The sequence below is a fragment of the Triticum dicoccoides genome, chromosome 2A (genome assembly GCF_002162155.2).
Source record: "Triticum dicoccoides isolate Atlit2015 ecotype Zavitan chromosome 2A, WEW_v2.0, whole genome shotgun sequence".
NCBI classification, from domain to species: domain Eukaryota; kingdom Viridiplantae; phylum Streptophyta; class Magnoliopsida; order Poales; family Poaceae; genus Triticum; species Triticum dicoccoides.
In genome coordinates, this window is record NC_041382.1 from 544,807,407 (window position 1) to 544,822,400 (window position 14,994).

Sequence of the window (14,994 nt, forward strand, 5' to 3'; positions counted from 1 at the left end):
TACACTCCGGGGAAGATCTGCGAACGCTCCTGGAGAGCTCCGGATTCGGGTAAGTATCAGGTAACTCGTGTTTATGTGTTTGCTTTGCATAAATAATGCCTTACCCGCCACAACCTTCTTCACCTCATCCAACTCCTGGAGGGTCTTCTGGGATTCGGCCTTGGCAGATTTGGCATTTTCAATAGCCACCGCAAGCTCGGATGCTTGCGTCTTCGAGTCACGCTCCAAACTCTCATGTTTTTCCATGAGAGCCTGAAGCTCTTGCCACACCTTGCCAACCTCGGCCTCATACTTCTCCCGCTCGGTGCACTCCGAGGCCGAATTCTTCTCGGCCTCGTCCAGCGCTTGCTTAAGGGTCGCCACCTCAGACGTGGCCCCTACAATAGCCATGATAATCCTGTCATTTTTCGCAATTGCACCTTTTTTCATATATATATTTTTAACAAGGTATTTCTTACCTTCATTGTCCTCGAGCTGCTTCTTGGCACGCTCGAGCTCTTGCTCGGAACTTTCGAGGTCCTGCTTTAGCGTGTCCACTTCCGCAGTCAGAGCGGCGGACGCAAGCAGGGTAGCCTGCACATGCATATTGACTCATTTTTGTTAGACTCCTGCGAATTCTATTTGATCCTCTATTCGGCTTTTCTTCCCGAACGCCAAACAGAGCATCAGGGGCTACTGTCTATGCAGTACTATTATTTACACTTTCTTTACTTACCTAGAAGCCTGTCAAAAGGCTAGTACAAGCTTCAGTCAGTCCGTTTTTTGCAGACTCAACCTTCTGGACCACCGCACTCATAATAGCGCGGTGCTCCTCGTTGATGGAGGCGCCTTGGAGCACCTCCAACATATTGTCCGGCGCCTCCGGTTGGACGGAGGCCGCTGGCACGGTGGACTTGCTCCTCTTGGAAGGAGGTCCCCCACCGGACTCTGGAACCTTTGAAGGTTCCGGAGCGGTGTCCGGCCTAGAGCCGGACTTGGAGCCCTGGGGGGTTTCATTCCCTTTACTCCTGGAGTCCGGGAGGTAGCCTTGCGGCGCCTCCAGGACCACCTCCTCCCAGATTGGAACCTGTTGGGACAACACTTCGGTGTCGTCCGTAGGGCGGGGGAAGGAAGCCGTCGGAAGTGAGTTCACGTCCGGCGAGTCCAGTGAGCCGCTCGATGCCGCGTCGAGCCGGTCTTTGGGTGGGCTGCATAAACACATTCGACATAAGGGAAAGCTGTGCAATAAACGAATACTATGAATTACTTTGGTATCTGGATACTTACGATTTCGCCAGGGGCTTGGCCCTGGGCGCCCACTCCTCTCTGCCGTCATCGGTGTCGGTGGAGTAGTCCGGAGAAAGGGTTTTCCCCTTCTTGGACCCTTCGGCCTCCCCGGTTGTGGCGACCTTCCTTTTCTTCCCTTCCCCCGCTGGAAGGGGAGGGGTCTCTTCTTCCTCCTCCTCGTCTTCTTGGGAGGAGTGCGCCTCGGATTCGTCGGATGGTGAATCCGACACCTCCGGGCGTCGGGCACTCTTTCGAGTCCCCGTGGCCTTCTTCTTGGCCCTCTTCTCCGGCACCACATAGGGTGCCGGAACCAGCAGCTTCGCCAATTGAGCGTCCGTTGGGCCTTCGGGCAAAGGCGCCGGACAGTTGATCTGTCCGGACGTCACCTGCCAATCCTGTCAAAGGTAAGGGAGTTTAGATCCCGCATAGAGTCAAACTATGGAAAACTGATACCCTGTAAAAGGAAAAAATAGCTTACCACGAGCGCGTGACGCTGCGCGCTGAATCCACAATCCTTGGTAGCGGATGCGGGAGCCTCGGCGCCCTTAAAAAGCATCCTCCAGGCATCTTCGTACATCGTGTTGAAGAGCCTGTTCAGAGTTTGATGCTGCGCCGGGTCAAACTCCCACATATTGAAGGCCCGTCGTTGACACGGGAGGATCAGGCGGATGAGCATAACCTGGACTACGTTGACAAGCTTGAGCTTTTTGTTCACCAGGGTTTGGATGCATGTTTGGAGTCCGGTCGGCTCTCCTTTTTTACCCCAAGACAGGCCTGTCTCCTTCCAGGAGGTGAGCCGCATAGGGGGGCCGGATCAAAACTCAGGGGGTGCGACCCATTCGGCGTCGCGCGGCTCAGTGACGTAAAACCACCATGATTGCCACCCCTTCAGGGTCTCCACAAAGGAGCCCTCGAGCCAAAGGACGTTCGCCATCTTGCCAACCATGGCATCGCCGCACTCCGCCTGGCTGCCGCGCACCACCTTTGGCTTGATGTTGAAAGTCTTAAGCAATAGGCCGAAATTGGGGCGGATGCGGAGGAACGCCTCGCACATGACGATGAATGCCGAGATGTTGAGGACGAAGTTCGGGGCCAGATCATGGAAATCTAGGCCGTACTAGAACATGAGCCCCTGGACAAATGGATGCAGAGGGAAGCCCAGTCCGCGGAAGAAATGGGGGAGGAATACCACCCTCTCATGGGGCCTAGGAGTGGGGATGAGCTGCCCCTTTTTGGGAAGCCGGTGCGCAATGTCGCTAGCCAGATATCTGGCCTTCCTCAGCTTTTTGATGTGTCCCTCCATGACAGAGGAGACCATCCACTTGCCTCCCGCTCCGGACATGACTGGAGAAGGTTGAGGTGGTAGTGCGGACTTGGGCGCTGGAGCTCGGGTGCGCAAGAATGGATAGGCAAAGGAGGAAGAAGGCATGGGTAAAAAGGTGGATCCTTATCCCCTTATATGGGTGGACGCAACTGCGTGTCCCCACCAGCCTAGTAAAACTCGCTTATCTCCAAGCGCCGCAATCAATGGCGCGGTTGGGTTACCCACGCCCGTATTGATGAGAATCCCGGAATAAGGGGACATGATCTCTGCTTTAACAAGACGTGCCAAGGAAACCGCCTCGCATAACGTGCTAAGATGGGACAGTAAAATGGTTCAAATAAAAGCTTGGCCGTGGTGCGATGTCACACTACAGAATACGTCAGTGGATTAGATTTGTGTAAATATTATTCTCTCTATGGCAATATGTGGAAACTTATTTTGCAGAGCCGGACACTATCTTTGTGTTCAAAATCTTCTATGAAGTACTTGGAGGAGGAACCCGCCTTGCAATGCCGAAGACAATCTGCGCACCGGACTCGTCGTCATTGAAGCCTGGTTCAGGGGCTACTGAGGGAGTCCTGGATTAGGGGGTGTCCGGATGGCCGGACTATACCTTCAGCCGGACTCCTGGACTATGAAGATACAAGATTGAAGACTTCGTCCCGTGTCCGGAAGGGACTTTCCTTGGCGTGGAAGGCAAGCTTGGCGATATGGATATTCAGATCTCCTACCATTGTAACCGACTCTATGTAACCCTAACCCTATCTGGTGTCTATATAAACCGGAGGGTTTTAGTCCGTAGGACAACATACACATCAACAATCATACCATAGGCTAGCTTCTAGGGTTTAGCCTCTCTGATCTCGTGGTAGATCTACTCTTGTACTACCCATATCATCAATATTAATCAAGCAGGACATAGGGTTTTACCTCCATCGAGAGGGCCCGAACCTGGGTAAAACTTCGTGTTCCTTGCCTCCTGTTACCATCCGTCCTAGACGCACAGTTCGGGACCCCCTACCCGAGATCCGCCAGTTTTGACACCGACACTAGATTTTTATTTGGTCAAGTAGTCTAATCACCCCCCCCCTCCAGACATACATTCGATCCTACATATGTGCATGTAGTTCAAATTTGAATTATGCACATAAAATGCCTAGAAAACCCAGTTAATGTATAAAAATGTCCAAGCGAACCTCGAAAAATTCCAAAATTTAACACAACAATCCTGTTGTTCTATGTTGACACTAGAATTTTTTGAAAGCATTAAGAGGCAGCGGATATCATTTCGTCCCAAAAGGTGGGACGTTCCCTATCGTAACAACCAAGCTTGTTGTGAGAAGCTCTAGTTTGTGAGAAACTTATAATCAAACCTTCCCCAAATGGGACAAAAATTTTACGACAACATGTTGATGCCGCTCCATGATAGCATACCAAGTTTCATGAATTTTAGACAAGTTTCGAATTTACTAGAATTTAAAAACCTGGTATCTCAATGTTTTCGGCCGAGTGACGGTGGTAGGGTGTTTGACATTCATTCTCATTTCTTGCATGGGACCTAAGCATGCAACCAAGGACACATATTTGAATTCTCAACCAATTTATATGCATTAGAGCATGTGCATGTAGTTCAAATTTGAATTATGCACATAAATGCATTGAAAACTCAATTAATGCATAAAAATGTCCAAACGAATCCCCAAAAATCCCAAAAATTGACACAACACTCCTATTGTTCTATGTTTACACGGGAATTTTTTTGAAAGCAATATGAGGCAATGGATATCATTTCATCCCCAAAGGTGGGACATTCCCTACCAAAACCATCAGGCTTGTTGTGAGAAACTCTGATTTGTGAGAAGCATATCGCCAAACCTGCCCCAACTGGGACAAAAAATTTACCACGACATGTTGATGCCACTCCTTGATAGCATGCCAAGTTTCATGAATTTCAGACGAGCTTTGGATTTACTAGAATTTAAAACCAGGTATCTCAATGTTTGCGGCCGAGTGACGGTGGCAGGGTGTTTGACATTCATTCTCATTTCTTGCATGGGACCTAAGCATGCAACCAAGGACACATATTTGAATTTTCAACAAATTTATATGCATTAGATCATGTGCATGTAGTTCAAATTTGAATTATGCACATGAATGCATAGAAAACTCAGTTAATGTATAAAAGTGTCCAAGCGAACCCTGGAAAATCTTAAAAATTGACACAACACTCATGTTGTTCTATGTTGACACGAGAAACATTTTGAAAGTAAGAAGAGGCAACATATATCATTTCGTTCCCCAAGGTGACACATACCCTACCAAAACCATCAGGCATGTGAGAGAAGCTCTAGTTTGCGAGAAGTTTATACCCACACCTGCCCCAAATGGGACAATATTTTTACCACAGCATGTCGCTGTCGTTCCATGATATCATGTCAAGTTTCATGAATTTCAGACGAGTTTTCGATTTACTAGAATTCTAAAACCATGTATCTCAATGTTAGCAGCCGAGCGACAGTGTCAAGGTGTTTGACATTCGTTCTCATTTCTTGCATGTGACCTAATCTTGCAAACCAAGGACAAACATTTGATTTTGCAACCCGTTTTTATGGACTGGAGCATGTGCATGTAGTTCAATTTTGAATTATGCACACAAATGCCTAGAAAACTCAATTAACGTATAAAAATATCCAAACGATCCCTGAAAAAAATCCAAAATTTAACACGACACTCCTGTTGTTCTATGTTGACACCAGGAAAAAAATTGAAAGGAAGAAGAGGCGACGAATATCGTTTTGTCCACAAAGGAGACACGTTTCCGTAACGGAACCATGAGGCTTTCTTGTGAGAAGCTCTGGTTTGTGAGAAGCTTATACCGCAACCTGCCCCAAATGGGAGAATATTTTTTACCCCAGCATGTTGATGCCATTCCATGATAGCATGCCAAGGTTCATGAATTTCAGACGGGCTTTGGATTTACTAGAATTACAAAAGCACGTACCTCAACATTTGCCGGAGAGCCACGGTGTCGTGGTGTTTGAAATTCATCCCCATTTCTTGTATGGGACATAAGTATAAACCCATGGACACATATATGATTTTACAACCCATGTTGGTGCACCGGAGCATGTGTATGTGCTCTAATTTTGAATTGTGCACCAGAAATGGCTAGAAAACCGATTTAATGTATAAAATTTCCAATGAACCCTGAATAATTCCAATTTTTTTATGACACACATATAGTTGCATGTTCACTGCAGATAAAAGGTCTAGCAATTCAAACACCGTCCATTGCCGTTGTGACCCCATTATGTAATTCAAATCAAGACGAAAAATTAAGTAGATCCCACACAGTTTATTATCACCATCGTGTGAGATGCAGCACAAAATATCTTGGAGCACCGTCGAAGTATAGTACGCATACGGCTTACGCAAGAAGGTGCAATAGCTACAGTCCACAGCCCGCTCTGAATAAGGGACTGTGTCTGATGACACTTTGCGCGCTAGTTTTTTTGTTGAAGCGATTCCAAATTTTCGGCTTTTTCGGAAATATCTACCTCCCCTCCCCCTCCTCCCTACCAAAAGCCACATTTCCCCTATTTCCATCTTCCTTTCCAAGTTGAAACCTTCACTCCTTGCTTGCAGCGCCGCCTCCTCGCCGGCGACCCTCCTTCACGCTGCTCGGCCTCGCCTATCCAGGCAGGTAATCCACACCCAACCCCCATCCTCCTCCTCCCACATCCCACATGCCCCGACCGCTGGTTCGACACCTTCCACCAAAATCACTGACCCCTCCATCAAATAAGCGCCGCCCTAAGCCATGGTGCACGCAGTATAGCCAGGATCTCAAGGAGCATTTGCAGCGGAGAAGCAAATCGCGGCCGCACGCGCGGATGAGGTCGCGATGGCTGCCATTCGTGCCGACTCCCAGATCTTGGAGGAGCACCTTGCCGTCAAGGCCACCATCGACGCCTCACGCGCCGACGCCGTGATGTGGTTGGCTGCTTTAAACGACAATTCGTGGCGTTTTCTCGAGGCCACCCTCGGTGCCTTCGACAAAGACTACGAGGTGTTTTCTCAGCGTGCACGTGCTTACCTCATCTCGAGAGCCAGCAGGTTGGTGCCCGGAGCGGCTCAGGCAACTCACCACTATGACGAGGGCACTCATGATGCGGAGGCCTCGCCCTTTTCCATGTCCAAGGAGCCAATCGTCATTGAATATCTCCGACAATGAGGAGTAGCTTGTCTTATTAGCTCATTATAAGGACCCATGTTCAGCTTGCTAGCTACCGTCTTTCCTTAACAAATTCTAGTGAATTGTGCTATCTACTTTTACCATGCAATCTTTTGCTCTAGTGTACACACTACTAGGAAAAGGGCTACTAATGGCGCACCAGTTTTTCCTACTAATGGCGCATCACTGGTGCGCCATTAGTATCACGCCACTAGTATTTTTTACTAATGGCGCACCACTGGTGCTCCATTAGTATCTGGTATACTAATGGCGCACCACTGGTGCGCCATTAGTATAGGCCACGGTGCGCCATTAGTATAGGCCACTGGTGCGCCATTAGTATAGGCCACGGTGCGCCATTAGTATTTTTGAATTTTGAAGGCGGCAAAATAGTAGTGGCGCACCGTCTAACCCCCACCGTGCGCCATTGCTATTTTTGAATTTTGAATTTGGATCTGGATCGTGATTTTTTGCCCATTTTTTGCTAGTTTTTTTGCTCGTTTTTTGGCACGATATTATTTCAAATTGTGTTCCTGTTTTTGGATCTTGTACGTTATTTTGCCGTGTTCTTTTTCCGGAGAGGAGTTCGCCGGAGAGGAGGAGGAGGAGGTCACCGGAGAGGCGCTCGCCTACATCGCCGGAGAGGAGGAGGAGGTCGCCGGAGAGGAGTTCACCGAAGCATCGGAGAGGAGGAAGGAGAAACCATGAGGGAATGGGAGGAGAGGAGGGAGGAGGAGCTCACCGGAGATGAGGGAGGAGAAACCGTGAGGGGAGGGGAGGAGAGGAGAGGAGGGAGGAGGAGGTCCCCGGAGAGGAGGAGGTCGCCGGAGAGGAGGAGGAGGAGGTCGCCGGAGAGGAGGAGGGTAGTATGGTGGAGGAGAGAAGGGAAGATGGAGTGGAGGAGAGGAGGAGATGGAGTGGAGGAGAGGAGGAGATGGAGTGGAGGAGAGGTGGAGTGGAGGAGAGGTGGAGTGGAGGAGGTGCGCCCAGCCATATATACGACATAGTAATGGCGCACCGTGGGCAGGTGCGCCATTACTAACTTTTTTTTATTTTTTTGATTTATTTTGAATTTTGAAGGCGGGAAGATACTAATGGCGCACCATGGGCAGGTGCGCCATTAGTAACTTTTTTTTATTTTTTTGACTTATTTTGAATTTTGAAGGCGGGAAGATACTAATGGCGCACCATGGGCAGGTGCGCCATTAGTAACTTTTTATTTTTATTTTTTTGACTTATTTTGAATTTTGAAGGCGGGAAGATACTAATGGTGCACCATGGGCAGGTGCGCCATTAGTAAGTTTGAATTTTTTTTGAATTTTTTTGCCTCTCCAGATCTTAAAAGCCCCGTATCTTTTTTTCTGTTAGGTTTTTGAGGATTTTGAAAATGTGTAACGGGGCCTGCGGGCGTCGCCGCGGGAAGAGCCCCAAGCGCCACTCCCGGGAGGTAGAAGACCTGCCCGCTCGCCGAGGCGCTGGTGAAGATGGCATGCGACCGCGGGGTCGTGATAGAGCTCCTTCTAACATGGTCAGAAGTCGAAGCGCGTCGCGATCCGTGTAGGTTTCGCTGCCACCAACGCCAACAGAAGCCCTGGCGCGCGCGCAGTTGCTCCTCGATTTTCCTCCCACTACGGGGAAACTCGACGAATGGAGAGCCACTATCCGAAGCCTTGTTGTGGTGGCCAACAAAGACGAACCGAGTCCGGTGGAGCCCCCGGGTCGATGCTCCGACGGAGTCCCACGCACCAATGGCAGGAAAGCCAGTGGCGCCGCGACCACGGTGCACTCGCCTCCTCCTCGCCCAGTACCGCGGACGCCAGCCCGTCGCGACGTTGCGGGCGACGAAATCTCCATAGCGTCGTCCGACCCGCGGACCCACTGTGACCAGCGCCAAGTCCTTCGGGAACGAGAACATGAAGACGCTCGGACCACTATCGAGCGCCGGCGCGGAGCGCGCCACCAATCAGACAGGCGAGTAGGGCCTGCTGTGAACCACCCGGCACCGGAGAGTCCTGGAGGCCTACCTTACGAGGAAGGCTGTCCGGCTTTTACCCGTGAGCTGCGGCAGTTCCAGTGGCCCACTCACCGCACCTTCAAACCTGACGTGGGTGAAAAGTACAGCGGCAAGACCCACCCGTCCAAGTTCCTCAGCATCTACACCATTGCGATGCAAGCTGCCGGAGCCCGCGACGATAAGGTGCTTGCGAATTACTTTCTGTTGGCTCTTAAACCCAACGCCATGTCATGGTTGATGCACTTGCCGGTAGACTCTATTTCCTCCTGGTCGGATTTGTGCCATGAGTTTGTGGGCGCCTTTACTGGAGGCCACCAAGCCCATGGCCAAGCGAGCGACCTGCACGTCATTCCCCAGAAGGGAGGCGAGAGTCTCCGCAAGTATATATAGAGGTTCAGCCGGATACAGTACAATATCCCTGATGTTCACCCTGCCGCCATCATCAACGTGTTCCATCAGAACGTGCGTAACCGCAAGATGCGCGAAGAGCTGGCAATGAACAAGGTGAAAGATGTAGCAGAACTCTATGTTCTTGCTGACAGATGTGCCCGGGCTGAAGAGGGAAGGAAGTACCCCGGCGAAGATGCCGGCGTGGAAACCGACTCCTCAGATGAAGATACTGCCGCCCCGGCGAAGAAGGGTCGGCGCCACAACAGGAAGCGCAAAGGTAAAGCCGTGCTTGCCATCGAGGGATCTGGTGACACCGGCTCCACCAAGAAAACCAAGGGAGGTGACCCCGGCAAGGAAATTGCCAGATGTGTCGGCTGTCGGGCCTTGGCGGTTGCCGAGAAGCCAGGGAACTCCGACAAGCGATACTGCAAGATCCATCGCACCAAAGGCCATGCTCTCCAAGACTGTCGACAGGTTGAGCTCCTCGCTAAGAAGCAGAGGGCTGAATATGAGAGGCGGGACAAGGAGAAGGGCCAAGACGGTGCTGAGGGGTCCGGCTAGAAGCGTGATGGCCAGGCGGGCCATCGCGGCAAGGATAAACAACAGGAGAGGCCCGCCCAGGGCTGTGTCAAAAAGCCAGAAGACGACGATCACGAAGAGGACGACGAATTCGGTGACCAAGAGTTTCAGAAAGCTACAGAGGCCATGTGAATCGACGGCGGCGCCTCGCTGCATACTTCTCACCGCCAGCTTAAACAGTGGGCACGAGAGATTACAGCGGCAGAGCCGTCGTTTGATGCCCAAAGGCCGCTGAAGTGGTCCAACACACCTATCATTTTTGACACTGAGGATCACCCTGATCGCACTACTGCGGTCGGGTGCTTGCCATTGCTGGTTTCACCAACAATACACAACCTCAAGGTGACAAAGATGCTAGTCGATCGCGGGGCCGGTCGGAACTTGATCTCGCCTGCCGTGATCGAGAAACTGCAGATTCCTGATGGAGACCTCGAGGAGACGGGCACGTTTCAGGGGGTCAACCCGGGAAGAAGCCAACCTAAGGGAAAGGTCACGCTGCCCGTGACTTTTGGAAGTGATCTGAACTACAGGACGGAGAGGGTCGTGTTTGATGTTGCCAAGATCCCCTTGCCCTACAACGGGATCCTTGGCTGCCCAGCGCTGGCCAAGTTCATGGCGGCGTCACACTACGCCTACAACACCCTGAAGAGGCCAGGACCTGTGACGATCATCACCATCCCCTCCGATAAGAAAGATGCGCTGATTTGTGCTGACCAACTATACCAGCAAGCAGTTGCAGTAGCTGCCGCCACTAGGGCACTTGCTCCTGCCGCTGGGACCCCGAGAGGGAAGAAGAAGAAGAAGACCGGTGAGACCTCGTACACCCACTCCGGCAAGCGCACCACTTAGGAGTGTAGCGCTCCCGTCGAGGACGTGCCAGAGAGCTCCATCGGCGGAAACAAGAAGCCCAGGGCCATACCGCCGGGAACCAAGAAGGTTTCTGTCAATGAGGACGACACGGGAGGGGCTTTCACCATAAGCTCCACCCTTGACGACAAATAGGAAGACGCGCTCGTCACCTTCCTACGGGCGAATGTCGATGTGTTTGCATGGCAAGCTTCCGACATCCCCGGCATTCCCAGGGAGGTGATTGAGCACCACCTTGCTATATGTCCTCATGCACGGCCCGTCAAGCAGAAGGTCAGAAAGCAAGCTTTGGAACGACAAGAGTTCATCACAGAGGAGATCCGGAAACTGGAAGCAGTGGGTTTGGTAAGAGGAGTGCTCCATCCAACGTGGTTGGCAAATCCGGTCATAGTGCGCAAGGCTAATGGGAAGTGGAGGCTGTGTATTGATTACACAGATATCAATAAGGCTTGTCCTAAGGACCCCTTCCCGTTGCCGAGCATCGACCAGATTGTTGACTCCACAGCTGGGTGTGATCTGTTGTCATTCCTCGATGCCTACTCCGGCTACCACCAGATCTTCATGACAAGAGAAGACGAAGAGAAAACAGCATTCATCACCCCATGTGGTACGCATTGTTTCATGTGGATGCCTTTCGGGCTGAAGAGTGCTGGTTCAACGTTTGCAAGGGTGGTCCAAATTGGTTTTGACCCCAGCTCCATAGAAATATGGAAGCTTATATGGATGACATAGTGGTCAAAACCAAGGACAGGGCAACCCTCATACCGGATTTGCAAGAAACATTTGCAAACCTGCGCAAGATCAATCTCAAGCTGAACCCTGAGAAGTGCGTCTTTGGCGTCCCGTCCGGCAAGCTTCTCGGGTTCTTTGTATCACAGCGTGGGATAGAGGCCAATCCAGACAAGATCAAAGCTATAGAGCAGATTGAAGCACCCAAGCGAATCAAGGATGTGCGTCGGCTTGCTGGTTGCGTCGCCGCCATGGGCAGATTCATTTCCAAGTCTGCCGAGTGCGCCCTTCCCTTTTTCAAGATCCTGAAAAAGGCGGGCCCGATGGAGTGGACGCCAGAAGCCGAAGCAGCATTGCAAGATTTGAAGAAGTACCTCTCCTCCGCGCCAATACTAGTTGCGCCTAGGCCACAGGAGCCGTTGCTGCTATAGCTAGCGGCAACATACCAGGTGGTCAGCGCCGCACTAGTGGCGCAGAGAGAGGTTGACGACGAGGTAATGGCAGTGACAGAGCCCGACACCACCAATACAGAGATGACACAGCCAATTGAAGTGCCGCCGAAGAAGAAAATGATGCAGCACCCGGTCTACTTTGTTAGTTCCCTCCTGCGGGGAGCTAGATCAAGGTACTCTGGCATGAAAAAACTGCTCTTCGGCCTTCTTATGGCCTCAAGGAAGCTGCGTCACTACTTCCAGGCACATGATATCACTGTCGTCACTCGCCTCCCTCTGCAACGGATATTGCACAATCTAGATGCAATGGGAAGAATTGTGGAATGGGCACTGGAGTTGTCCAGCTTTGGCCTCAAGTTTGAAAGTACTTCGACGATTCAGAGCTGAGTCCTGGCGGAGTTCATTGCAGAATGGACCGCAACGCCTGACGAAGAAGCCCAAGAGACTGCTCTCCCCGGCAAGGAGGCAAGTTGCAGTTGGATCATGTACTTTGATGGAGCTTTCTCCTTACACGGCACCGGGGCTGGCGTACTGCTTGTCGCGCCCACCGAAGAGCACCTCAAGTACGTGATCCAGATGCACTTCCCCACGGAGGTGTCAACAAACAATACGGCAGAGTACGAAGGGCTGCTTGCCGGTCTTAGGATCGCGGCGGACCTCGGAATCAAGAAGCTCATCGTCAGGGGCGACTCGCAGCTCGTCGTCAAGCAAGTCAACAAGGACTACCAGAGCCCATTGATGAAGGCCTACGTCGATGAAGTGAGAAAGCTGGAAGAGCGTTTCGACGGTATATAGGCTGAATACGTTCCCCGAGCGGAGAACGGTATCACCGATTACGTGTCAAAACGCGCTGCCCTCAAGCTACCTGTGGAACCAGGTACCTTTGTGCTCCAGCTAACTCAGCCATCCGTTGATCCATCAACAGAGCAGAACAAGAGGAGGAAATCAGGACCCGGCAAGTACTTTCCCGCCGAGCTCCCCGGAGCCGCCGGCAAGGATGTTGCCGGGGACACTGAGCCCGCCACGGGACGGCTAGCTCCGGCGGAGCGTCAAGCTCTTGCCGTCGAGACAGCCGCTCCTATAGCGGAGGAAATGCCTTTAGTCCTCGCCGTCGAGCCTCAGGCTCCGGCGTGGGCACAACATACCGTCCGATTCCTCCAAACAGGGGAACTTCCTGAAGAGCGGGAAGAAGCGGAAAAAGTAGCCCATCGCTCTACCATGTACCAGTTCGTCGATGACGTCCTGTATAGAAAGAGGCCGAACGGTGTGAAATTGAAGTGTATCCCTTGGGAGGAAGGACTGGAGCTGTTGGCGGAGATACACGGAGGCATATGTGGATCCCACATCGGGTCAAGGGCCCTTGCCGGCAAGGCATTTCGGCAAGGCTTCTTCTGGCCCACCGCCCTCCAAGATGAGACGACACTAGTCACCAAGTGTGAAGCGTGTCAGTTCCATTCAAAGAAGCTTCATCAGCCAGCTCAAGCCCTTCAAACCATTCCTCTCTCCTGGCCCTTCTCGGTCTGGGGGCTCGACATACTGGGCCCTTTCCCTCGCGCCGTCGGGGGCTTTGAGTACTTGTACGTTGCAATCGACAAGTTCACAAAGTGGCCGGAGGTGGAGGCAGTGAGGAAGGTCACAGCTCAGTCAGCCGTCAAGTTCTTCAAGGGACTAGTGTGCCGTTTTGGTGTACCCAACAGGGTCATCACCGACAACGGCACACAGTTCACAAGCCGCACCTTCATGCAATATATCCAAGACCTCGGCAGCAAAGTCTGTTTCGCTTCCGTTGCTCACCCACGAAGCAATGGTCAAGCTGAGAGGGCAAACACTGAAGTACTGCAAGGCTTAAGGACCAAGACCTTTGACAGGCTGCACAAGAGTGTAAGGCGCTGGATTGATGAGTTGCCGGCGGTTCTTTGGTCGATCAGGACGACACCAAATCGAGCCACCGGCCAGACACCTTTTGCCGTGGTATACGGGGTAGAAGCAGTTCTCCCCACTGAACTCATATACGGGTCACCTTGAGTGCTCGCTTATGATGAGCTTGAGCAAGAGCAACTGGGGCAAGATGACGCAATGCTCCTTGAGGAAGATCGTCTTAGGGTGGTTGTGAAAGCAGCATGCTACCAGCAAGCCTTGCGCCGCTACCATAGCCGCAAGGTTCATGCCCGAAGCCTTTAGGAAGGCGACCTTGTCCTTTGGCGCGTTCAGTCGGCCAAGAATTCCAACAAGTTGACGCCAAAGTGGGAAGGCCCTTCTCGGGTAATACGAGTCACCAGGCCCGGCGCAGTCCGCCTGGAGACCGAAGATGTTGTTCCGGTGAGTAACTCCTGGAACACTAAGCATCTTCGCAAGTTTTACCCATGAGGCGCGGCTTGCCGGGCCCCCCGGCAAGCCACCTTTTGAACAAGCATTGCCGATGATGCATGTAACCCTTTGTACAAAGCCAGGCGCAGACCCTGAGCATAAATAAATGAAGCGCTGGCGCCCTAAGTTATAGCATGCATGCTAGGTCGAGTCTCGTCATTGGTTAGGTTGATAGTGCTTAGCGGCGACTAACCCCTAGCTTAGAGGTCGAGTGTGCGTCTCTTTGCTGTTCTTTCGTCTTCTTTGGTTCACAGGACTCACAGGTATCCTTGCCGGATCACTTGAGGACGAAAAAGAGAAGAGGGACAGACCAGCATCTAGACCCCGGCAAGCCAGTATTGCCGGGGGCTGCAAGAGCAAAGATTCACCCACGGCAAACCAGAGTTGCCGGGGGATACAGCTTCAGATAAGTTCTTCATCCCTTATCATGCATTGCCTTATGGACTGAGGTATGTGAAACCTCGTTTTTTCCTAAAACTACCGTGCTTACCTAACTCAAGGCCCTAGGGCTCGTTCCTGTGGCCAAGTTTGGTAGTAGTCGCGGCAGCGAGAGGATGAAACAAGGAGCCTAAACCCACCTCATCCCTGCCTCCGCCAAAGGTGTGAGAAAGGTCGAGCGAAGTGGGGAGACGGCAAGGCCTGTTGCCGGGCAAGGAAATGTTGATCTTAAGGATATCAAGGATTTACTCCTTGTTGTGGGTTCTACCCATAAACAAATGACCCGGCAAGCATCCCTTTTTCATTAAAAACATTCCACTCAGGTACAGTCCAT